We start from the raw sequence: 24,774 nt of genomic DNA, 5'->3' as shown, positions 1-24,774 counted from the left end.
TTAATAAAATTCATAGTAGTGACTACAGACTAAGCAGATTTTCTAACAACCATAATGGAACTTTGTCAAACATGAATGCTTTCCTTTCAAATTGGTTATCTTGAAAGCCTCTTATTTTAACGTTGCCCCAATGTTTGGCGTTATTATTAGTTTTTAGTTTCTAGGTTTCTTTCTGTTGAAACTACAACTAGGATAGAAGTGCATACTTACATAATTCAAATTAGTTATTTCCATGTTTTCAGCAATCTTTTATTGACCACCTACTATTTGTCAGGCTTCCGCTAGGCACTTGGAATATGGCCATGAACCAAGTAAGACAAGATCATTTCTCGGTGGCATTTGTAATCTAGGGGGCAGAGAGCTTTCACTGGCACCTTGGATTATGTTAAAAAAAAAAAAAAGTGACAGTCTTAAATAACATTGTTAAAGCTGCTGAAAGGAAATGGACAAATTTTCAAATGTTTGGTAGACATAGCCAAACCTTTTATTAGTACAATAAGATTGCATCCTTGGCATGTTACCTAAAAGGAAGACAGATGCCTTCTTTATGAATAAAATGAGATGTACTGAGGGAGACACTACTCTGTAACCAGTGCAATAATGTAACTAGCACTTTAAATTTGGAGTAAAACAAGGAGCACTGTTATTTTTCTCTGTTTGACTGTGACTTTGGAACCACTCATTCAAGAACTAGAAATGGGAGGCATAGTTACATTAAACAACACACCTGACAAAGTTATTTACCAATGACCTGGTAATTATTGAAAATGGTTATATATTCAAGAATATTTGTGCTGAGTGCTGTGGCTCATGCCTGTAATCCCAGCACTTTGGGAGGCTGAGGCAGGGGGGTTGCTTGAGCCCAGGAGTTGAGACCAGCCTGGGCAACAAAGTGAGACCCTGTCTCCCTGTCTCTACAAAAAAATAAAAAAAAATTAACTGGACATGACGTGAATGCCTATAGTCCCAGCTATTTGAGAGGCTGAGGTGGGAGTATCACTTGGGCCCAAGAGGTTGAGGTTGCCGTGGAAGCCATGATTGCGCCACTGCATTCCAGACTGAGTGACAGTGAGACCCTGTCTCAAAAAAAAGAAAAAACTATTTGTTAGATTCCATTAATTAGCATGTCTAAAACTGTGCTGATTCTTCTAAAAAGTTTCTAAATATATGTCTATTCAGTGTAACATCTAAGTATTAAATAATTGCAAAACACATACAATTAAATGAATGAAATTATAGAGTCCTGAAATTCAAAGTCACTTTAGAGATAATTTAGGATACCCACCCTTATAGTATGAAAATGCCTGCAGCTATTTTCCAACACCTCTAGTGATGGAGAATGACTAACTATAGACCAGGGGTCATAGACATATAATATAAAGGTAGGAATTTGTTAGTTATAAGACAAGAGTGGTAGTTACATATATGGCAAACTTTTGGGCCCTATTTGTCATACAATTTTTTTCAAAATATCATTCTGGCTAGCTAAGATTTGTCTTCTGCACACTGGTTTCTGCCTGTGCACCACCAGTGTGTTGCCCTTCAAGTAAATTTTGGCATTGCCTAGGGAAACATCTCAAGATCTTTTCATTTTCTAAATTTGTAATAAACATTATAGAATATAATTTTTAACCATGTATTCATTTAGCAGATATTTATTAAGTGACTACTGTGTGCCTGTCACTTTTCTAGGCAAAAGGGATGGTAGTATTCAGCAAAAAGTCACTACCACCATGGAGATTTCAAATTCATGAATGAGTGGCTCTAAAGTCAAAGGCTGGGAACGGTGGCTCACACCTGTAATTCCACCACTTTGGGATGCCAAGGTGGGTGGATTGCTTGAGGCCATGAGTTCAAGACCAGCCTGGGCAACATGGCAAAACCCCATCTGTGCAAAAAATACAAAAATTAGCCAGGTGTGGTGGCATGTGCCTATAGTCCTGGAAGGCTAAAGTGGGGAGGATCGCTTGAGCCCAGAAGGTGGAGGTTGCAGTGAGCTGAGATTGTGCTACTACACTTCAGCCTGGGCAGTAGGGTGAGACCCTGTCTCAAAAATAAATAAATAATAAAATGAAGTCCTTGCTTTATTCCAAATTTGATTTTAAAGGGCTGGTTATATCATCACAGTGCATATAGAGTGGTGTCTTTCTTAATACATCCCATGATATTTTATATTTTACACATGAGAGTATATTATCTATTGTTACATAATAAATGACTCAAAGTAGCATCTTAAAACAACAAATACCTATTATGTAACAGAAATGGGTTGAGAATCTGAGCAGGGCTTAATGGGTGCCTCTGGCTCACAGTCTCTCATGAGATTGCAGTCAAGCTGTAGGTTGGAGTTGCAGTCTCATCTAAAGGATTGATTCAGGACAGGGATGGCCCCACTACCAAGCTTACTCACATGGTTGTTGCTAGGCCTCAGTCTCTCACCATAAGTACCCATCTATAGGGATGCCTCATGACTTGGTGTATTGGCTTCCCCTTGGGGCATGATCCAAGAGAAAGTAAGAAACAGAACCCAGGATGGAAGTCATGGTCTTTATATGACTTAATCTTGGAAGTGACGTTTCATCATATCTGCTGTATTTGTTAGAAGTGAGTCAGTAAGTCTGGCCTACACTCAAGGAGATGAGGTTTCACAAAAGCATGAATACCAGGATGCAGAGATCATTAGGGGCCATCTTAGAGCCTGCCTAACACAGAAGGTAAGACATATTATAAATAAATACAATGTGTCAAATGGTAACACATGCTGTAAAGAAAAAATAGAGCAGAATAAGGGAATAGAGAATGATAGAATGGGAGTCTGACTGCTACTTGGGGTGGTGTAGTCAGGGGAGGCCTCTCTAAACAGTAATATTTAAGCAGAGTTCTGAGGAAGATAAAGGGAACAGGTGTGGATTCCTGGGATAAATGATTGATTCCTGTTATTCAAATCAGAATGAATAGTAAGTCAAAGGCCTCAAGTCAGCAGCATGTTTGAGGAATAGCACAGAGTTCACGTGTATTGGTCTATTCTTATACTGCTGTAAAGATACTACCTGAGACTGGGTAATTTATAAACAAAAGCAGTTTAATTCACAGTTCCACATGACTGATGAGGCCTCAACTTACAGTCATGGTGGAAGGGGAAGCAGGCACTATCTTCACAAGGTGGCAGGAGAGAGAGAGAGCTCAGGGGAAACTGCCACTTTTAAATAATCAGGTATCGTGAGAGAACTCCCTCACTATCATGAGAACAGCATGGACAAACCACCCCCATATCCAATCACCTCCCACCAGGTCCCTCCTTTGACATGTGGGAATTACAATTTGAGAGGAGATTTGGGTGGGGACACAGAGCAAAACTCTGTGATTACCAGAGGTGTGGAGTAATCAAGGGGAGAAGAGAAGAGATGAGGTTATAGAGTAATGGGAGTGGGTAAGATAGATCATGCAGGGCTTTTAGCCCATGGAAAGGATTTTTGTTTTTACTCTGAAATGGGAAGCCATTGGAGGGTTTTGAGCAGAGATAAGAAAAGAATAGAGAGAAGGAAAGTAGCAACATTCCAAGAGTTCTCATATAAGAATTACAAGGAATCTTGACTATAATAAGTATGACTTACAGAAGACTTTTCGACAGCAGCAATCAAGGCTGAAAGACAATGGAACAAAGTGCTTTGAGGAAAAAACTGTCAACTGAGAATAAACTGCCATGCAAGAGTGTGATATCAAGTTAAACTATCAGTAGATCTCAAGTTAACTATAATTCAAGAGTGTGAGTGAAATGGCTTTTTTCAAAGACTGAAGTTTATCATCCACTGACCATTGCTAAAAAACCCCTTAGGAAGTACAAAAAATGAATGCAGAAGGAAGGATTAGGAGTCAGGCAGCAATGATACAATTCATAAACTTGACAGTAGCCATCTTTCTGAAAGTTTTTTTAATGTTTTCAATAATAAGTGGCTAATTTTGGGTAATGGGAATGAGTAAGCATGTTTTCTATTTGTCTTTATAATTTTTTGCATTTTTAATTGAAAAGAGACTTTACAAGTATTCAAGAAAGTGCATTCTCAACAGTGACTACTACTCTGATGCTATTATAATGTTTCTCATCCTTGTCAATATAAGAACTCTTCGCTGATAGTTTAAAATGATAATAGCATTTATTGATCATTTACTCTGTACTAGGCATACTATGCTAAACCTTTTGTATGTATCATCTCATTTAATCCTTAATAGTTCTGTGTGAAAGGCACTATTGCTATTTCTCTTTTACAAATGAAGAAACTGATGCTATGAAAGTTGAGTAACTCTGTGATAACACTAGTTATTAAGTAGCACAGCCAAGATAACACCAGCTAGTGAACAGCACGGCTAAAACAAGAACCTGGGAAGGTTTGACCCTATAATTCATGCTTCTAACTGCTACACTGTTTTCTCCCTTCTTCTACCCAGTTTTGATTACTTTATTTTGATAAATGGTATCAGTTTATTGATACAGTAAATTAAACTGGACTTCTCTTGAAAATAATTTGACAATGATGCCTTGCTGCATTTATTGTTACAGAATTTTATAAACAAAAGAGATTTTAATGAACTAGTTCAGCTCCCTCATTTTATAAACAGGGAAACAGAGGCTCAAACAAGTTAACTGACATGTCGAAGGCCGCACAGGTGATAGCAGCAACATTTAGAAGATGGGCTTCCTAACACCAGCATTAGTATTATTTCCTCTGGAATCTGAGTATTTAGCCTTAAAAAAGGTCAGGGTTCTATTGAAATGGCTTCAGTAAGTAAATGATTTGTCCAGAGATGCTTATTCTGTAAGTTGGCATTCACATACCAATATTGATGTAAATGCCTTCCATGGAGAAGAGTGGCAGACAGAAGTCTGCCTTCACCTCAAGTAATTTACAGTTTAGTGAGGATATAGAGGAATAAAAAGAAATTATAGTTCAGCATGTTAGGTTCCATGAGAGGGGTAAAACAGAATGGCAAGCAGAAGGACCGTCGACCCAGTATTTGGAGTGGGGAGATGCAAGGGTAGTTAGAGAAAGCTTCTTAGAGAAAGAAGTGTTTACGCTGAAACCTAAAGGACCAGTAAGAGTGTCAAGTCAAGGGATGGGAGAGGAAGTATATGGAGGAAGAAAGGTGTGCCAGATAGTAAGGGGAAAAACTATGAGGCAAGTGAATGCTTGTATCTAGGACCCTAAAGTAATGAAGCATAGCTAGTGAGAGCATGCTGTGTAGGGGGTAGGATGGAGCTTGGGAGAGAGGGGTGGTTAGTTTGGTGGAGGATGAGGCTGGAGAGGTGATAAAGGCTTAGATCCAGATCATAACATCCCTAGATTTGATGCTGAGGGTTTGATGAAGGGCTCCCGAAAACTTTCCAGGATGAGAGCAATCAATCAGATTTTTAGTGAGAAAGATTAAACCTGGAACAGTAAGGAAAATGATTGCAGAGAGCTTCAAGGCTGGGGTCTTGATGAGAAAGGCTAGTCCTTTGAGAAAATATATAACTGTAGGGACCAACAGACAGATTGAAGATTTAGGAAGTGGAGAACTGGCCATTGTTGGATACTGGTGAAAGGTGAGGGGTTGGGCACTTGGGTATACACTGAGATGGGCAACATAGGGAGTGGGTCAGGCCTAAGGGAGATGATGATTCCGGTTTGGGACATGTTGAACCTAGGAGTTAGTGGGCCATCCAAGAGCAGATACCTAATGGGCAGCTTGCTCTGTGGTGAGAGAAAGCTGGCTTTGGGGATAGTTGGCATGTAAGATGGGACTTGAAGCAATTGGAGAATAGAAGATGAGCAAGGAAAGTGAGTGGCCTGAGAAGAGGAGAGAGTCTAGGATAGCATGCTGCTTGGCACCTTGTAAGTACCCAAATGTTTATAAATGCATTTATTTGATAAACAGCTGTATTCCTTCTTAAGTAATTAGGTAATAGGCATTCCTTATTTGGTAATTGAAACATTATGAAGCAAGTGCAATTTTCTCATTACTCTGGGGACGCTAACTCATTCTATCACAAAGGTTTGAGAAAAAGACATTTTTGTTTAATAGCCTTTCCTTTTTTCTTTTTTAAAATTACATAAATAATACACAATGCATATATATTAATACTTGTACCATCCAAAAGATACAGAAGTACAGAGAGTAAAAAGGTTTTCTCTTCTCTCCTCATCTTCTCTCCACTCAAGACCTTTTGAAAGTAATTATCCATTACTGTTCCTAAGAGGAGCTGGGTTCTGGACAGTCTAGGTTGGAGACTGGAGAGTGTGATCCTCATGTTTGTCTTTGACTCACAGTGACCATAGATAAAAGTGATTTTTTTTTTTTTTTTTAGATGGAGTCTCGTTCTGTCGCCCAGGCTGGAGTGCAGTGGTGCGATCTCGGCTCACTGCAAGCTCCGCCTCCCGGGTTCACATCATTCTCCTGCCTCAGCCTCCCGAGTAGCTGGGATACAGGCGCATGCCACCATGCCCGGTTAATTTTTTGTATTTTTAGTAGAGACAGGGTTTCACTGTGTTAGCCAGGATGGTCTCGATCTCCTGACCTCGTGATCTGCCCGCCTCAGCCTTCTAAAGTGCTGGGATTACAGGCGTGAGCCACCACACCTGGCCCGATAAAAGTGATGTTACTGTTCAGTGACTGTCTCCCCAGGAGATGCATGTGCTTTTGCCCTTAGTGGTGTGTGACCTTGTTTTTATAGGAAGTCATTCAACTGCATAGTTAGTGGAGAGCTGAAACCCTGCATTATGGACTTTGGGAAGCTCTACCACAGCTGGACAGATGTGGAGGAGAGGGCTCTCATTTCCAGGGTATAGAAAATCACTGGCATGTGAATGCACACACACATGCACCCTGATGGCGATGTCTAAAGAGTTGTGAGGCCGGGCATGGTGGCTCACACCTGTAATACTAGTACTTTGGAAGGCCAAGGCGAGTGTATCACCTGAGCTCAGGAGTTCAAGACCAGCCTGGGCAACATAACAAAAACCCTGTTTCTACTAAAAATACAAAATTAGCTGGGCATGGTGGGGTATGCCTGTAATGTCAGCTACTTGGGAGGCTGAGGCATAAGAATGGCTTGAACCCAGGAGACGGAGGTTGCAGTGAGCCAAGATCATGCCACTGCACTCCAGCCTGGGTGACAGAGCAAGACCCTGTCTCCAAAAAATGAATAAATAAGTAAAACAATAAAGAGTTGTGAAAGCCTTTGGTTATGCAGTGAATTTTTAGTGTTATTACGTGTACCAGTCTCTAGCTGATCAAAATAATTATCTTTAGGAAATGTTAGAAACAGACATGAGATGTCATGTATTTTATTAGATTCCTTGTTTGCCCAGTTTAACTTCATGCAATGTACCTGGGTTTTAGACTTGATATTTGGCCATCATTTAAAGGTGGACTTCATTAGAGGCATCGAAAGATGAATTGTGGGCTGGGTGCGGTGGCTTACGCCTGTAATCCCAGCACTTTGGGAGGCCGAGATGGATAGATCACAAGGTCAGGAGTTTGAGAACAGCCTGCCCAACATGGTGAAACCCTGTCTCTACTAAAAATACAAAAAATTAGCCAGGCGTAATGGGGCATGCCTGTAATCCCAACTACTCAGGAGGCTGAGGCAGGAGAGTCGCTTGAACCCTGGAGGTGAAGGTTGCAGTGAGCCAAGATAGCGCCACTGTTCTCCAGCCTGGTGACAAAGCTAGACTTTGCAAAAAAAAAAAAAAAAAAAAAAAGAAAAGAAAAAAGATGAATTGTGTCTAATGGACCTCTAAGACATTACTTCTCCAGTGTTAAATACGCATAAAAATATGTGGTTGAGGAAGATTGTTACTTGGTAGAGAAGATGAGAAGTTAAGTGATTGCCTTTGGCATTTGCAGCATACCACAGGATCTAGAATTTAAATGAAAAATTAGTCTCGAGCTCAAGCACTGAAAGGGTACTTAATATTTTTTTGACAGCTTGCTGATATATTTATTTTCTGGTCTTCTTCATCTTGGGGTAAATGACATCTTCATGGACTTAGTTGTTAAAGTCAGGAACCTGGGAGTCATCCTAACAACTTTGTCCCTCATGCCCAATCCACAAGAAGGACTACCGATTCTACCTGTAACACATAGGGAATCCATCTTCCCTGGCAGCACCCTAATGTGGGCCACTGTCATCATAGCCCAGGACTTCTGCAATAGCCTTCTGCCTTCTCTCTCAGCTGCTACTCACTCCCATCCACTCTACATTTCAGCCAAAGTGATCTTTTTGGAAACATAAGTCAATTATGTTACTCCCCTGCTTAAAACTTTTAAATGGCTTCCCATTGCACTTAGGATAAAATGTTTAAACACCCATCACTGTTTGCAAGGTGATATGTGACATGGCTGTGGACTAATTAACCTCATGTTGTGCTCACCTCCATTCACCACCATCCTTCCAGTTCCTGGAGGAAGTCATCCTTTTATTTGAACCTAACTTTCTCTGTAAGCATCAAAATTTAATTACCATCTATGGTTCTTCCGCAAATAAGAAAGATTTTATGTCTGCTACTCTTTCCTACTCCCAGCTATTTTTCAAAGTTTTTCATTAATTTTCTACATTATGTCTTTTTTCTTTCAATAATTCTTATTAGCAATTGCACTTCACCTAATGTCTATTTTATTGATAATTGTGGAGTAGAGCTTTAAACCTATTTCTTTGTTCAGCACTGCTTCTTGTATCCCAAGTCATCTTTTATTTCTTGGATTCAAATTTAATTTGCTACAGTACACCTTGGAGTCTCTTCCTACTTACCCCCAGAGTACACAGTGGTGAACTTCATGGAGCAGTTGTATATCCCCAAATAACTTTATTTTGCCTTCATACTTAAGTAACAGTTTTAGGGATATATGAGAGTCTATGCTTAAAATTATTTTTCCTTTTAAACTTTGTAGAAATTGCTTCATTTGTGTTTTAGCACCCGAAATTACAGATGAGAAGTCTGGTGCAAATACAATTTTCCTTTTGTTACAGTTAGCATGCTTCCTAACTGTAGCATGTTCCTAGATTTCAATTTTAGTTTGTAATTTAAAAATTTCACCAAGTTACATTTACTTTTTTTCAATATTGTTATACATCATGTAAACTTGGCAGACCCTTTCAACCTAATGCTCAGATCTCTTTAACTCAGATCTATTTGGTCCTATTATTTCTTTGGTAATTTCTTTTCCTCTGTCCTCTCCTTTAAAAAAAAAAAGGTTAGACATATTGGATCATCTAGATTTATCCTCCTTTCCCCTCTCATTTCCCGTTTCTTGGTTTGGGAGAATTCATCAGTTTGATCTTCTAAATCACTACTTTTGTCTTTGGTTATGCCCCTTTTGCTATTCAGACCTCTGTTGAAGGATTAAGAAATTTTTTTGGCCTGATGCAGTGGCTCACGCCTATAATCCCGGCGCTTTGGGAGGCCGAGGTGGTTGGATCACTTGAGGTCAGGAGTTTGAGACCAGCCTGGCCAACATGGTGAAACCCCATCTCTACTAAAAAAAAAAAAAAACAAAAAACAACAACAACAAAAAAAAACAGAAAAACATAGCTTTGTTTTTTTATTCCCCACTAATAACTTTTTAGTATTGTTCCTCTCCCTTAGTATCTCCATAGATCTTTGAAATAGTATCTTAATAGATCTTTCAGAGAATACTACAATTATTTTCTGCTTCCTTTGCTGTTTTTATTTGTTATTACTTAAGGGCACATTAAATTATCTGGAGAATATTTAAATACAAATGCCTAGATCCCTCTTCCCTCTATAAATACTGATTCAGTTGCATTGCGGTGGGGCCCAGGCAATTGGTATTTCTAAAAAGCTCAGCAGATGATTCTGATGTGCATCCAGGATTGAGAACTCTTTGTATGATCAGAGTGGTAACTGTAGTGGGTTCTCTCAGCACAAGTGGGAATTATTCTTCCAGAAGTAAATTCAGAGTACAGGAGTGCTGGTCCTGCTAAGTACCAGGGATGTACGTCCAGGGATTCAGTCAGCTGCCTTCTGGGTGGGTGTGTGCATTGTCATTTGTGGTGCTGTTTCTTCATTCTGTAGTCCCAGCACCTATGTGGGTGGTTCCCCCACAGCTGATCCTCCACTTTATTACAGAGAGCTGTTCTCACAGCTTAGCCTTTCTGAGAACGCTGGAGGATGCAGCTGTTGCATAGGCCTCTAATTATTCTCCTGACAGTCCTGGGCTCACTTCTACTTCTACATCCAGCTTCACTTATCTCTGAATTTGAGTTTGTTCCCCCCTAGGGTTCTATGGTTATATTCACAGTTTTAGAGTTTCCTTCTTTTGCTTGGTTCAAATTGAAATTTCCTTTACGTCTTAGTATTGCTGTCATTCAGTCAGTCCTGATGGCATTTCCCCTCCCTTTGGCCCAGAAGTCCTCATGCTATTCTGATGGTGTCTTTCCTGTTTATCCTGTGCTGCTGTGAACTTATTACTCTTGTATTTTTATAATATATATTCTTTTAATAAGTAGTCTTTTATATTGGTCATTTTAAGAGAGGGGAGAAGTACATTCTAAGTTAATCATTATTTATGATGAACAGGAAGTCCTCAAATACTTTTTGGTTACTTCTGAAAAGTATCAGACATTCAAGGAATTTAGCTGTCTATTTACAGAAGAGGAACTTGAGGTGGTTTAACCAGATGAAAAACTACTTCATTCTGTTAGTTTAAAAAAAATGCATTTAAAGTTGTAAGATACTGTTTTTCATGTATCAAATTAGTGAAGTGTGTTTTTGTGTGTATGTGTGGAGCGGGGGTTGTGGTGGGGAGTATATAAGGGGTGAGGATTATATATGAGAAAGAGAATTTAATGCTAACAAGGATGTAAAAGTATAGACATTCTTATATACTTCTTGTGGAATGCAAAGTTGTACAATACTCAGTGCAGTTTGGCAATATGGGCCTTTAAAACTTTCATACTCGTTGACCCAGGATTCAAATTCTGGCAGTCCATCCCAAGGAAGTAATCATGGGTGAAGACAATAGTTTATTTACAAAGATGTTATAAAATAAATAAAAACAGTCTGGGTGCAGTGGCTCACGCCTGGAATCCCAGAACTTTGAGAGGCCGAGGTGGGCAAATCACAAGGTCAGGAAATCGAGGCCATCCTGGCTAGCACGGTGAAACCCTGTCTCTACTAGAAATACAAAAAATTAGCCGGGCGTGGTGGCGGGCACCTGTAGTCCCAGCTACTCAGGAGGCTGAGGCAGGAGAATGGCATGAACCCGGGAGGCAGAGCTTGCAGTGAGCCCAGATCATGCCACTGCACTCCAGCCTGGGTGACAGAGGGAGACTCCGTCTCAAAACAAAAACAAAAACAAAAAAACTGTGCAGAGAAAAGTAAAAATTAGCAGCAGTGATTGTTTCTATGATTTGAATTATGTGAATTTTTTCCTCTATAGTCTTATACTCTTCTGTATTTTCCATATATCTACAATAAGTATATTCAGGAAAATATTGGTATTATTTTCTAAATCGCCAAGCTGTTCCACAAAGAAATATGAATGGCCACTAATCAAATGAAAAGATCCAAGCTGTTCCACAAAGAAATATGAATGGCCACTAATCACATGAAAAGATTTAACCTCAGTAGTAATAAAAGATGCAAAGAATGCTCAATAACATGAGAGATGTTTATCAGACCTGTATTTAAGTGAGAAAAAATACCAATATGTGCAGTATGATCCCAGTATGGTTAAAATTGTGCATGTGCATCAGAATGTTGACAGTGCTTATCTTTTGGTAGTGGATAGTTTTGGCTTACATGAGCTTTCCCCCAACTATAATCTTTTTTTTTTTTCTTCAAGACAGGTTCTCTCTCTGTCACCCAGGCTGGAGTTAGAGTGGCACAATCTCTGCTCACTGCAACCTCTGCCTCCCTAGTTCAAGCAGTTCTCCTGCCCCAGCTTCCTGAGTAGCTGGGACTACAAGTGTTACCCCCAACACCCAGCTAATTTTTGTATTTTTAGTAGAGATGTAGTTTCACCATATTGGCCAGGCTAGTCTTGAATTCCTGGCCTCAAGTGATCTGCCCACCTCGACCTCCCAAAGTACAATCCCAGGCGTGAGCCACCACACCCAGCCTCCCCTAGCTATAATCTTCTCTACTTCTTTGTATTTTCCAGTTTGCTTTTATTGAAAGTGTATTGCTCTTGTAATCAGGGGAGTTTTTTTCCCACACTTAAATTAATCTTTCCATCCCCTACACTATACTTTCTGCATTTAAAACATGCTTAAAATATTTGACATGGAGGGGGCCGGGCGTGGTGGCCCCCGCCTGTAATCTCAGCACTTTGGGAGGCCGAGGCGGGCGGATCACAAGGTCAGGAGATCGAGACCATCCTGGCTAACATGGTGAAACCCTGTCTCTACTACAAATACAAAAAATTAGCCAGGCATGGTAGCGGGCGCCTGTAGTCCCAGCTACTCAGGAGGCTGAGGCAGGAGAATGGCATGAACCCGGGAGGCGGAGCTTGCAGTGAGCCGAGATCACGCCACTGCACTCCAACCTGGGCGACACAGCGAGACTCTGTCTCAAAAAAAAAGAAAAAAAAATTAACATGGAGGGTAGGGCAAGAGAAATTTGAGAGAATTCTCTGTGTGATTCAGTCTTAAGAATTAATTGAACTCAATATAAATTTATATACTACTTTGAAGAGATTTATGTTTGTTTAAAGAGGTATATTTGAGTATATCAAATACTTTAAAAATATACCTTTTTCTCAAAATATTAGCCACGTAGATGCAACATGATGGAAAACTGACTTTGTGCCATTAAAAAATGTTACAAAAATGTTTGTGTCATTTTAAAAAAGATATAGTTGAATAAGTTTGTTTCTTTTGTAAGAGATAGGGTCTTGCTATGTTGTCCAGGCTGACCTTGAACTCCTGGGCTTTAGCAGTCCTCCTGCTTCAGCCTCCCAAGCAACTGGGACTACAAGTACACCCCACCTTCCCTGGTAAACTTTTTGTCAAATGTTTATACTCATGTAAACACCACTCCCAATCAGTATACAGAATATTTTTGCCACTCTAGAAAAGTTCCCTCCTCATGCTGTCTTGTCTGTCTTCACCATTCAAAGGTAATTTCTATCGTGATTTTTACCACGAGAAATTTTGTCTTTTCTAGAACTCCACATTTTATTTTATATCTAACTTATCTTGCTCACCATGCTTTTGAGATTTATCCATGATGTGTATTAGAAACATACTCCTTTTTCTTGCTGAGTAGTATTCCATTGTATGAATATCACAATTTTTAAAATCTATTCTTATGCTGACAGATATGTAGGGTGTGTCCAGGTTTTGGCTGTTTAAAAATTGAGGACAGTTTGTAGCTATGTCATAAACCCCAGTGTGCTTTCTTCCTCCTTTTTCCTGTCTAGCAGGGCTTGTGAAGCAAGCATTTGCCCTGCAGTTAAGGGCTTGTTTCCAGGCGCTTATAACTAAGACCACCACAAAGAGAACAGAAAACAAAACTAAAGTGAGCCCGCCAAGTCCCAGGCGGACGCCTCAAGAGTTCAGCTCTTGGGCACAGAACGGCAGGCCTGCAAATTAACTGAAAACTCCCTTTACAGAAAGAAAAAAAGAGCTAAGCATTGAGAGAGCTCAGGGCACCCAATTAGAGACCCAGAGAGCTAGTACCACTTTGGATCAAATCACAGCAGTTGTTTTGAGACCGAGAGGTTATTCAAAATGCTGAGCCTTGACTATACTGAGAGTCAGGCGGGGCGCTTCCTCTCCCCAGCAGCCTTGCAGCAAATTTCCCTGAAGTGCCTTATCGGGGCTCCCTTTTACAGAGGCTTCAGGCTAAGGAGTACTAGGATATACTCTTAAAGTACTTCCCTGACTGCTTTTCCAACATGAGCTACATTTAAAAAAAAGAAAAAGAAAAACAGACTTTTAAGGGTAGGGTTGGGGGACATACTTGATAACTGGAAAACAAAAAAAATCCCACAGACTCAAGTGGCTATCATACATTCAGGTATTGAGCATACTCCCTAAGAACAGGAATTCTCAGCTCTGGGTTTGAGGGGCCCAGGATGCCTCTTTCTGTGACAGACAGGGCACAGCACCTCCTCTCCTATCTCATTCCTTGTAGAGTTCATTTTCCTCTATGCCACCACCAACCAAAGAGAATGTGGCCTTTATCCTGTTTCTTCGGACACTGCCTCTGTATCCAACCCATCCTCTGAATCTTTGTTTGTTTAGTGTTTTTATAAATTTATTTTTATTTTTCGTATTTCTTTTGTCCTCTGAATCTTCACACAGAGTTCAGGTTAACTGAGTGCAACTGGTGCTGAAGAAATGGAGAGGGAGAAGTACAGTCATTCAGTTAGCGTGTTGAAGACACTTTTAGAAGATGGGAAATTGTGTGAGCCCTAAAGATAGGACCCTCATCAGGCAGTGGTAAGACCAAAGAATAGGAAGTCCTCTCCACCTGCCATGTTAGAAGGGCTTTCCAGTTGTGGAAGAATTTGTGGCAAAACTCACGCCATGAGAATGAGTCTCCTACGGATGTTATGCTGACCAGCCTTGCTCACTGTGCTGATTGCTTGGCATCAGACTCAGCCAGCAGAAGTCCACCCTATGTCTATCCTAACCCAGTTCTCGTCATCACTGGACTGTTGTCTATCTGTTGCATCACTGCATCAGGTTTTTACCTGGTTACCTTCTGGCCCCCATTTCTTGCCTGGGCCAATTTTTTTTTCCCTTGCCCTCTTCAACTTAAACTTCCTGGTGAAAACAAAAAATAAACATTGACTCAGAAATTCAAATTTTACGTTAGCTAACATGCTCTGCCAAAGCACTGACCCTGAGCACCTGCCAGATGATATTTTTATTGCTTTTAGTTTCATTATAGATCGCAAAATATATGGAATTGGATTTCTTTTTCCTGCGATTTGGTGGTGGTTTATTTCAACAGATGGTATTTTCTGACTGAAGGTATTTATAAACAGTTTGATTATTTCTTTTCTTTTTTTTTGAGACGGAGTTCCACTCTTGTCGCCCAGGCTGGAGTGCAATGGCACAATCTCAGCTCACTGCAACCTCCGCCTCCTGGGTTCAAGTGATTCTCCTGCCTCAGCCTCCCAAGTAGCTGGAATTAACAGGTGCCCGCCTCCACGCCCGGCTAATTTTTGTATTTTTAGTAGAGACAGGGTTTCACCATGCTAGCCAGGCTGGTCTCAAACTTCTGACCCCAGTTGATCCACCCGCCTTGGCCTCCCAAAGTGCTGGGATTACAGGCATAAGCCACCGCACCTGGCCCAGTTTGATTCTTAAGATCCTTTCTGATGTTGCTGGATCACCTTGGACTATGAGTTTCATGTAGCTTATACATTGAGAGGAGGTGCAAACTGAAACTTTGAAAAGTTGACACCAAACATCACTACTGAGGCAATCACTGCCCCTCACTCAGACTCATAATCTACTGGTTTCAAATGACTTTTATTTTAGGGGAATATATACTTTCCTTGCAATTGCGAGTCTTAGAAAACTCCACAGTGATTTTTCCTGGGTTATTGTGTTATCTTCAGTTCTAATTTTGATGTGTGAGCAAAAAACAGATTGTATCCAGCTCAAGTTACCTTTATAATATCAAGTGATTGTTCTCTCACAGACTTTAGCCAAAAATTTTTAAAGACTTGTAAAACCCTTCCTCTCCAACTGACACCCTGTCCAACTAAAGTTGATACTTTAAGCTCTGACTCTCAAGCTTCTGTGAGCAAAATCTTTGGCGAAGTAGCTAATGTGACATAATCAATTTGGGGGGATTTGAACTACATGAAAAAGAGTTCCTGATACCGTTCTGCGAAGTCTGTTAAACAACTTAACTCTTATCAGTGAACAAATAAGCTTCGTGCATCTCTGTTCCTCTACTGGGAAATGAAGATAATGAAACTTAATTATAAATCAGGAAAATGAAAATCCTTAAGTTCTGACCTTTTCCATAGCCCAAAGCAAACAAAACAGACGTTACATAATTTACATTCATTCTCTGCAGTATGAATTTTGGATTACCAATGGCAAGTATAAACTTCATATTTGTGACATACTCCAGGATATTAGTAAATTACCATAGCGATACAGACAACTAAAGAAGTTAGTGTATCACCTTATCAAGGACATTTTAAAATAACCTTAAAATTACATCATAGAATGGAAAGACATCCATGGATTAGAATACTTAGTATTTTAAAGATGGCAATACTACTCAAAGTGATGTAAAGATTCAGTGCAATCTTGACCAAAATTCCAGTACCTATTTTTGCAGAAATAGGAAAGCTGATCCTAAAATTCATATAGAATTGCAAGGGACCCTGAATAGTCAAAACAATCTTGAAAAAGAAAAACAAAGTTGGAGTATTCATGCTTCCCAATTTCAAAAGATACTACAAAGCTACAATAATCAAAATAGGTATAAGCATAAGAATAGACATATAGATCAGTGGAATAAAACTGAGAGTCCAGAAATAAACCTGTACATCTGTGATCTTTGAGAACAGTGCCAAGATGATTCACTGGGGAAAGGACAATCTCTTTAACAAATGGTGCAGGTACAACTGGATATCTACATGCAAAAGAATGAAGTTGGACCCCACACATACTAAAATTAACTCAAAATGGACCAAATAACTAATTATAAGAGGTAAGACTATAAACTCTCAGAAGAAAACATGAGGGTAAATCTTCATGACCTTGGATTTGATAATGGATTCTTAGAAACATACCAAAAGCACAAGCAACGAAAGAAAAAATAGACAAATTGGATGGCATCAAATGTTAAAATTTTGCAGCAAAGGACGCTATCAAGTAAGTGGAAAGGCAACCTGCAGAATGGGAGGAGATATCTGCAAATCTGTTAAAAAACAAAACAAAACAAAAAACTCTTAACAACTGAACAACAGAAAAGATAACCCAATTAAAATATGGGCAAGGGACTTGAATAGACATTTTGTAAGCTATGCAAATGGCCAAGAAACATATGAAAAGATTTCCTGGGTCATTGGTCATTAAGGAAATGCAAATCAAAGCCACAATGATATACCATTTCACACCTACTAAGATGTCTATACTTTAAAAACAAAACAAAAACAAAATTATAAGCATTGATGAGAATGTGGAGAAATTAGAACCTTGTACTTTGCTGATGGGAATGTAAAATGTTGAAGCCACTGTGGGAAACAGTGTAGTAGTTCCTCAAAAAGTTCCATATAGAATTACCATATGACCCAGCAATTCCACTCCTGGTTATATGTCCAGTAATTGAAAACAAGTATCAGACAAATACTTGTACACTCATGTTCATGGCAACACTATTCACAATAGCCAAAAGATGGAAACAACCCAAATGTCTATCAATGAATGAATGGATGAGCAAGATGTGCATCTATATACAGTGGAATATTTTTCAGCCATAAATAGGAATGAAGTACTGATGCATGCTGCAATGTAGATGAACTTTGAAACATTATGCAGAGTGAAAGAAAGCCAACCCAAAAGGTCACATATTGTTTGATTGCATTTATATGAAATATCCACAAGAGGTAATTTTATGGAGACATAAAGCATATTAGTGGTTGTCAGGAGTTGGAGGAGGAGGAGGAGGAGGAATAGCAGTGACTGCTTAATGAGTACAAGGTTCATTTTCGGGTGATGAAAATATTTCATCAGTAATGTAAGGTAATGGTAAATGTAATGGTTGCATGATACTGTGAATGTGCTAAATGCCACTGAATTGTACATTTAAAAATGGTTAATATTACGTTATGTGAATTTTCAGTTTTTAAAATTACATCATATAATTTCTGTGATCTCACAGATAACTGTGGCTTTGCTGTCATAGTTACCTTGTGACTGTTGAAACCCATGTGCTTTGTACATTGGGAAGTTCTTTCCAGCTCTGGACAGGAAAACGTGAAAACAGATGATCCCAAGTAGGTTTCTCCCTAAACTAACAATTAAAGAATATAGTTTCACTTTTTCATTTTTATTTGTTGAAACTGGTAAAGCTTCTACCTTGAGTGGGTCTGGGTTGTTTTAAAATTTATCAGACCACATTGGTCTGATATTGTTTCCTTCATTTAATTTGAAAAAGCTTGTTTAAAATAACTATTTGGAGATGGAATAATTTTTTGGTTTTATGAAAATTTAAAGGAATTATAAAAGAATCTAAGACATACTTATGGAATTGCAGTCAAGTTTTTCTGGTGATTTTGTAAGCTACACTCCTAGAGATTTTTGTAATACTTTCTAAAATCATTTCAATTTTTTTTTTATTGTCAGTGACCTTGGTGTCAGGAATAAGAAAATTGTATTCAGATCAGTCAAGCAGAGCCTGTGCAAAAACAAAAAACATTAATTTTTTATTTGTATCTCATCTGTTTTGTTTTTTGAAGGAGGAGCTTTAGGCTATATTCTGGCAAATGATCTGAGAAGAGCTTCTTACTCAGAAAGCTCGAAGTGTTTTGCCAATTATTATGAAGCTTTTTTTTATGAATGAGGCTGTTGCTTCTGGCCCACAGTCAGTGCTGTTTTTGGAGACTTGTTTCTCCAGCAAACGTTGTCTTCCACACTCCTACCTGCTTCCTCTTATGATCCAAAATATACCATCCAGACTAAAAATCTGTAGATGTGAAGCAAACAAAGCTAACTGGTTTATAGTGGATTGAACCCATAGCTTTTGGCATCATCTGAATCAACCAATCAACTGAACTCTAATGCCTTGGTTGAGTAAGGGTGTTGCAATTTTAAAGTTAGAAGGGATCTGGCAAGCATAGGAAAATATCTATCATGCTGGCTATTTTTCTAAAAAAAACTTTTGTAGGCTGGGCATGGTGGCTCATGCCTGTAATCCCAGCACTTTGGGAGGCTGAGGTGGGTGGATCACGAGGTCAAGAGATCGAGACCATCTGGCCAACATGGTGAAACCCCGTCTCTACTAAAAATACAAAAATTAGCTGGGTGTGGTGGCGCGTGCCTGTAGTCCCAGCTACTCAGGAGGCTGAGGCAGGAGAAATGCTTGAACCTGGGAGGCAGAGGTTGCAGTGAGCCGAGATAGTGCCGCTGCACTCCAGCCTGGGGACAGAGAGAGACTCTCTCTCAAAAACAAAAAACAAAAATACTTTTGTAGAGACTGTGGTCTCACCCTGGTGCCCAGGTTGGTCTTGAACTCCTGGCCTCAAGCAATCCTCTTTCTCAGCCTCCCAAAGGATAATTTTCAAAAAATAAGCAAAGATGAGGTTTAAGTTAGGGAGAATTAGAAGTTGTTTCTCAGTAAATTATTAATAAGGAGAAATTTTCAAGAGCTAATTCAGTAGACATTGAGCTACTTTAGGCATACCAGGACAGAAGCAGAAGAAGTGAAATATATGGATGACACTGTAGCTTACTGCACAGTTATATTTGCCCACGTACCCCTGACTATGAACAGCAGCATAGTGCATAATACTTTTTTTTTTTTTTTTCTGAGACGGAGTCTCACTCTGTCAACCAGGCTAGAGTACAGTGGTGCGATCTTGGCTCACTGTAAGCTCCACCTCCCAGGTTCACGCCATTCTCCTGCCTCAGCCTCCCGAGTAGCTGGGACTACAGATGCCTGCCACCACACCCAGCTAATTTTTTTGTATTTTTAGTAGAGACAGGGTTTCACCGTGTTAGCCAGGATGGTCTCGATCTCCTGACCTCGTGATTTGCCCACCTTGGCCTCCCAAAGTGCTGGGATTACAGGTGTGAGCCACCGTGCCCGGCCTTTTTTTTTTTTTTTTGGACGGAGTTTCGCTCTGTTGCCCAGGCTGGAGTGTAGTGATGCGATCTCGGCTCACTGCAACCGCTGCTTCCTGGGTTCAAGTAATTCTTCTGCCTCAGCCCCCTGAGTAGCTGGGATTACAGGCGCACACCACCATGCCCGGCCATTTTTAGTAGAGACGGGGTTTCGCCATGTTGGTCAGGCTGTGTCAAACTCCTGACCTCGTGATCCGCCCGTCTCGGCCTCCCAAAGTGCTGGGATTACAGGCGTGAGCCACCGTACCCGGCCTTAACATAATGCTTTTCTTTAGGTAATTTACCTAATAAGTTTCCTTATCTGGGTGATTAGAATATAGAATCAACCTCATAGCATCATTGTAAGGATTGGATTAATGTATTTAAAGCTCTTACAACAATCCCTGATGCAGTGTAAAGCTAGATATGTGTATGTTAAAGACATAAGATGCTGGTGTTAAGAAGTTAAGCCACTTGGGTGAGGGATTTTTTTTTTTTTGAGGGGCAAAAAACATGTGTACATTCATGGATGCTCGTAGTCATGATGCTCTAGTCATGATACACTAGAGTCTAGTGTACAATGCCTAGACGTCTGTTGGAAGTTCTGAGACCTTCTGGTATACTCGCTTTGGGGCCATTTTACTGCTAATGGGCATCTCAATCAAAGATAATTCTTCAAGAAAGAAATAAGAACTCAAAAGTAGTGGTTTTACAGCTGTTTCCCAAGTAATTTTAAGATCCCATGAAGCATCTCTGGTTGTCTGTTGAAAACATAGTTACTGTCTCATTCATTTACCGAAAGTGCCCATGATGAAATAGGGGTAATGGTCAGAGACAGAGATGAAAACAGTTCCTTGGCCTGGAACTCACAGTCTGAGCCATTTTTGTACCTCTAGAATCCATACCAGGAAAACCCGAATGGAAGAACATCAGAAAATAGCACATCCTTGAAGTTACAAAGCAACACATCTGCTAGTATTATTTCTGCCAAGCTGTCTCAAACTTAGCTGGGAGAGAGACATGGAAACTCATTGGTGGAAAGAGCGTTAAAATTACAGATTTTGTTCTGATCTGTTATCAGAGACCATTGAGTTTGCTTTATTTCTTCTAGGAATTTTAATAGTTTCAAATTGCTAGTTTGTATTTTGATAACCTCTTTTTCACCTTTGTCTCACTGGTTTTTCTGTTTATGTATAGTTCTGGTGTGAATGAATTAGGAAGGGAGACTGATGAGATTGGATAACTCAGCCTCCTAAAATGTTTTCTCATAAAGTGATGATGTGCTGCTTCTTTTATAGGACTGAAATGCAACTGCAGAAGCAACATGCGACCTTTTAGAGATGCTGGTAGGACTGCGTAAAGTGAAGAGGGAAACTGGAAAAAACAAGTAAGGAAAAAGTATGTTTCTCGAGTAAATAGCATGCTTCTGAGTTTTCACAAGTTTCTTGCTACATCAATTACCACAACTTTGTAATGCAGAAGTCTTTATATTTAGTCTTTGCATTGCTGTTAAACATTATTTTCTCCTCCCTTGTTTTTTATTGCTGAAGTCTTTGATCAAATGATTCTTTTTTGGATTAATCTAAAAATCTGCATTGAATCTACAACTTCGACGATTTCTTTGATCATCTGATAGGAATCTGTTATAGGTTGACCATTGAGATCATAAGAGTATCCTGTGTTGTGTCTCTCTATGATGTGCAGGGTGAGTCAAAGTGTCAGCTTTTAGTTTGAGTGCAGAACTTACATTTGATTGACTTGAAAAACTAGAAAACTAATTTGAATACTGATTATTCAAGCCATATTCTCAGGTTACAATATATGTGACACTACACTTATCTCTGGGATCTGTGGAATAGGAAACCTTTTAAAAAATGATCTAGTGTATTTAATGATGGACATATATTCACAGTAGACTATTAAAAAGCAGTTACAAAACATATTAAAATTTAAATTGGGAAAACTTTTTTTAATGCTAAACTTAATATGGAAAACAAAGCACACTAGCAAACAATCATTGTAAATAGAGCCTTCATTTGATGAAATAGATATGCCTTAGTAAGCTTTTTAAATAAAGCGTGTCTTTTACATTATTTTCCATTATTAAGAAACTTTGTCCAGTAAGCTGAATAGAAATTTTTAGAAGGAGAGAAAGAAATGGAGGCAGAGTCATTGACGATATGTGATGCTGGAAGTTCTGTACAACTTCTTTAGACAACTCCATGGCAACATCTCTCTCTCCTCCTTCACAAGCCTGGGGACCACCAGCCCGTGGGAATTTTCCCACAAATGTAACTTCTGGAACTTTCTGTCTTGTGGTGGGCACCTTCCCTATGCTTCAGTAATGGATTGCTGCAGGCGTAATCTTGGGTATTCTACCTTGATCATTATTTAACTTTGAGTCTTAAAATTGAGTAAAACTGTTTAGTGGCTTTATATATCAATCCTTTAAACCAAAAATGTCATAAGACAAGTTTCTTATGTACACATCTCCTAGTGCTCACTCTCATACTGACTGCTTCATCACACTGGTCTGCTGGCCATGCTTCAGTCTGCCCAGAAATATTCCTGCTTTGGAGCCATTGTTCTTGTTCCCTCTGCCTGGAATCATCGTCTCCCACATAGCCAAATGGCTACTGCCCTCCTCCTTCAGGTTTCTGCTCCAAAGTTAAACTTTCAAAGATGCCTTGTATGGTACCCTCAATTGAAAATGATACCTTACCATACCCTGGAATCACTCTATCCTTCTCTATTTTTTCTATAGCATTTATCACCATCCAGCCACTGTAGATAAATTTGATTGGCTGTCTCCCTGCCTTCCCTTCATACCCAGTACCTTCCCTGCCTGAAATCCTCATTGAGGGCAAGAACTTTATCCCCAGGATCTAAACCAGTGCTGGACAATAGGTGCTCAGTAAGTATTTGTTGGGTGAATGAATGAGGAATGCTTACGTTAGGAGGATTAAGTAGATTTGGAGATCATGTGATTGGATTGAAAATGATTAACAGGGAAAATATTGTGGAGGAAGTATCTTAAACTGTATGTTAAAAGCCTGCTAAACAGCAGGGCTTAAAAATCATTGTCAAAAATAGCTCTTTGATCTAGAAGGTAATTTATAGCCACTTTAGGAATATAAATGGCAGATTAGATATTTACACTAAAAAAAAGACATAAAATATTAAACTAATGTCTAGGAAAGCTTTGGATGATAATAAATTGGGAGGGTTAGACCAGGTGCCGGTGGCTCACGCCTGTAATCCCAGCACTCTGGGAGGCCAAGGCAGGTGGATCTCTTGAGGTCAGGAGTTCAAGACCAGCCTGGCCAATATGGCGAAACCCCATCTGTACTAAAAATCCAAAAAAAATTATCAGGCATGGTGGCAGGCGCCTGTAATCCCAGCTACTTGGGAGGCTGAGGTGCGAGAATTACTTGAACCTGGGAGGCGGAGGTTGCAGTGAGCCGAGACGGCACTCCAGCCTGGGCAACAGAGTGAGATTCCATCTTTTTAAAAAAAAAAAAAAAAAAAAAAAAAAAAAAAACGCCGGGTACGGTGGCTCACGCCTGTAATCCTAGCACTTTGGGAGGCCGAGGCGGGCAGATCACGACGTCAGGAGATCGAGACCATCCTGGCTAACACGGTGAAACCCCGTCTCTACTAAAAATACAAAAAATTAGCTGGGCGCAGTGGCGCGCGCCTGTAGTCCCAGCTACTCGGGAGGCTGAGGCAGGAGAATGACGTGAACCTGGGGGGCGGAGCTTGCAGTGAGCCGAGATCGCACCACTGCACTCCAGCCTGGGCGACAGAACGAGACTCCATAAAAAAAAAAAAAAAAAAAAAAAAAAGATTGGGAGATTAACAAAAAGAGTTACAGTGGTTCAGGTGAGAGGTGACCTGAAAGAAGAATATCATGGTCAGGATAGAGGGAACCAGGTGGGCCCTAGCAATGCCTGTGGAGTTAGATAACTGGTAGGATGGGGACATTGCATATGACTGGAGGTTGCAGTGGGGGAAGGTTAATGGGAAGGTCAAAGTCAAACTGGAATCACTGAGAGTTTTCTTATATGTCAATCTCTGTACCTACTACCTGGTGACACTGAGCCATCTTGACTAACTCCAGCTTACCTCATTTCTGCTACTCTGCTTCTACCTATGAAGTATGATGTTTATTCTACACGTCATGCTTTTTCTCTTTCACCTTTAAAGTCTTTTAAAATTAATCTTTCACTTTTAGAGGCACATACCATCTGACTCAGCAATTAATACAGCATTTCTAGAAATTTATCTTACATATGACCTCATACAGGTATGCAGGTAATCCTAGAGTACCTCGGCCTCTATGAAATCCTCACACATGCCTCCTACCTCAGTAACACTTGGAAAGAGAATAATTATCTATCGCTACCATTGTTCTGTTGTGGCCATGGGTCTTGTCCCCCTCCACCGGTTCTGGTATTAACTTCCCACCTTTTTGCCTAAACTGCAGTGGACTAGAGACATTTGTACAGGAGCTATGTCTTCTCTCAGGTTTCTTCTTTTGAACATTTGTTCCTTATGGCAGTCTTTCTCTACCCATTTGTGAATATTATGAACGGTTAATAGTAATACTTTTTTACTTTGTATTTTTAAAGATATTTAGGTAACTAAGTATATAGTAGTGGGCATCTCTACTTGGCTACACATTAAAATCACCTCAGAAGCTTTATAAAATTCTAATCCCTGGTCTCACCCTCAGAGACTCTGAGACAATTTGTCTTGGGGGAGGTGTGGACATCAACATTTAAAAAGCTGCACAATGAATTTCATGTGCACTCAAGCTTGAGGACCAGGAATACTATAAGTTGTTCTGTACTGATCATGACTGTGGTCACTTTAAATTTATCATAACGGCCGGGCGCGGTGGCTCACGCCTGTCATCCCAGCACTTTGGGAGGCCGAGGTAGCAGGATTACCTGAGGTCAGGAGTTTGAGAC

The 24,774-nt window shown here is 39.9% G+C and overlaps 1 protein-coding gene across 12 annotated transcripts in view; it reads left to right on the top strand.

The window, feature by feature from the left end:
* Positions 1–24,774, top strand: part of ZHX3 (zinc fingers and homeoboxes 3) — a 138,877-nt gene that overhangs the window by 27,221 nt on the left and 86,882 nt on the right. For 9 of the 12 annotated variants that reach the window (XR_010132323.1, XM_019016990.4, XM_055372979.2 and 6 more), the window contains exon 2: positions 21,100–21,199. The gene's annotated coding sequence lies outside the window, so the exon portion shown is untranslated. The remainder of the gene's footprint in view (positions 1–21,099; positions 21,200–24,774) is intronic. The other 3 variants (XM_063702418.1, XM_055372982.2, XM_063702417.1) reach the window with 1 other exon arrangement.

Source organism: Gorilla gorilla, chromosome 21, assembly GCF_029281585.2.
Source record: "Gorilla gorilla gorilla isolate KB3781 chromosome 21, NHGRI_mGorGor1-v2.1_pri, whole genome shotgun sequence".
Taxonomy (NCBI): domain Eukaryota; kingdom Metazoa; phylum Chordata; class Mammalia; order Primates; family Hominidae; genus Gorilla; species Gorilla gorilla.
This window is presented reverse-complemented; position numbering and strand designations above follow the sequence as displayed.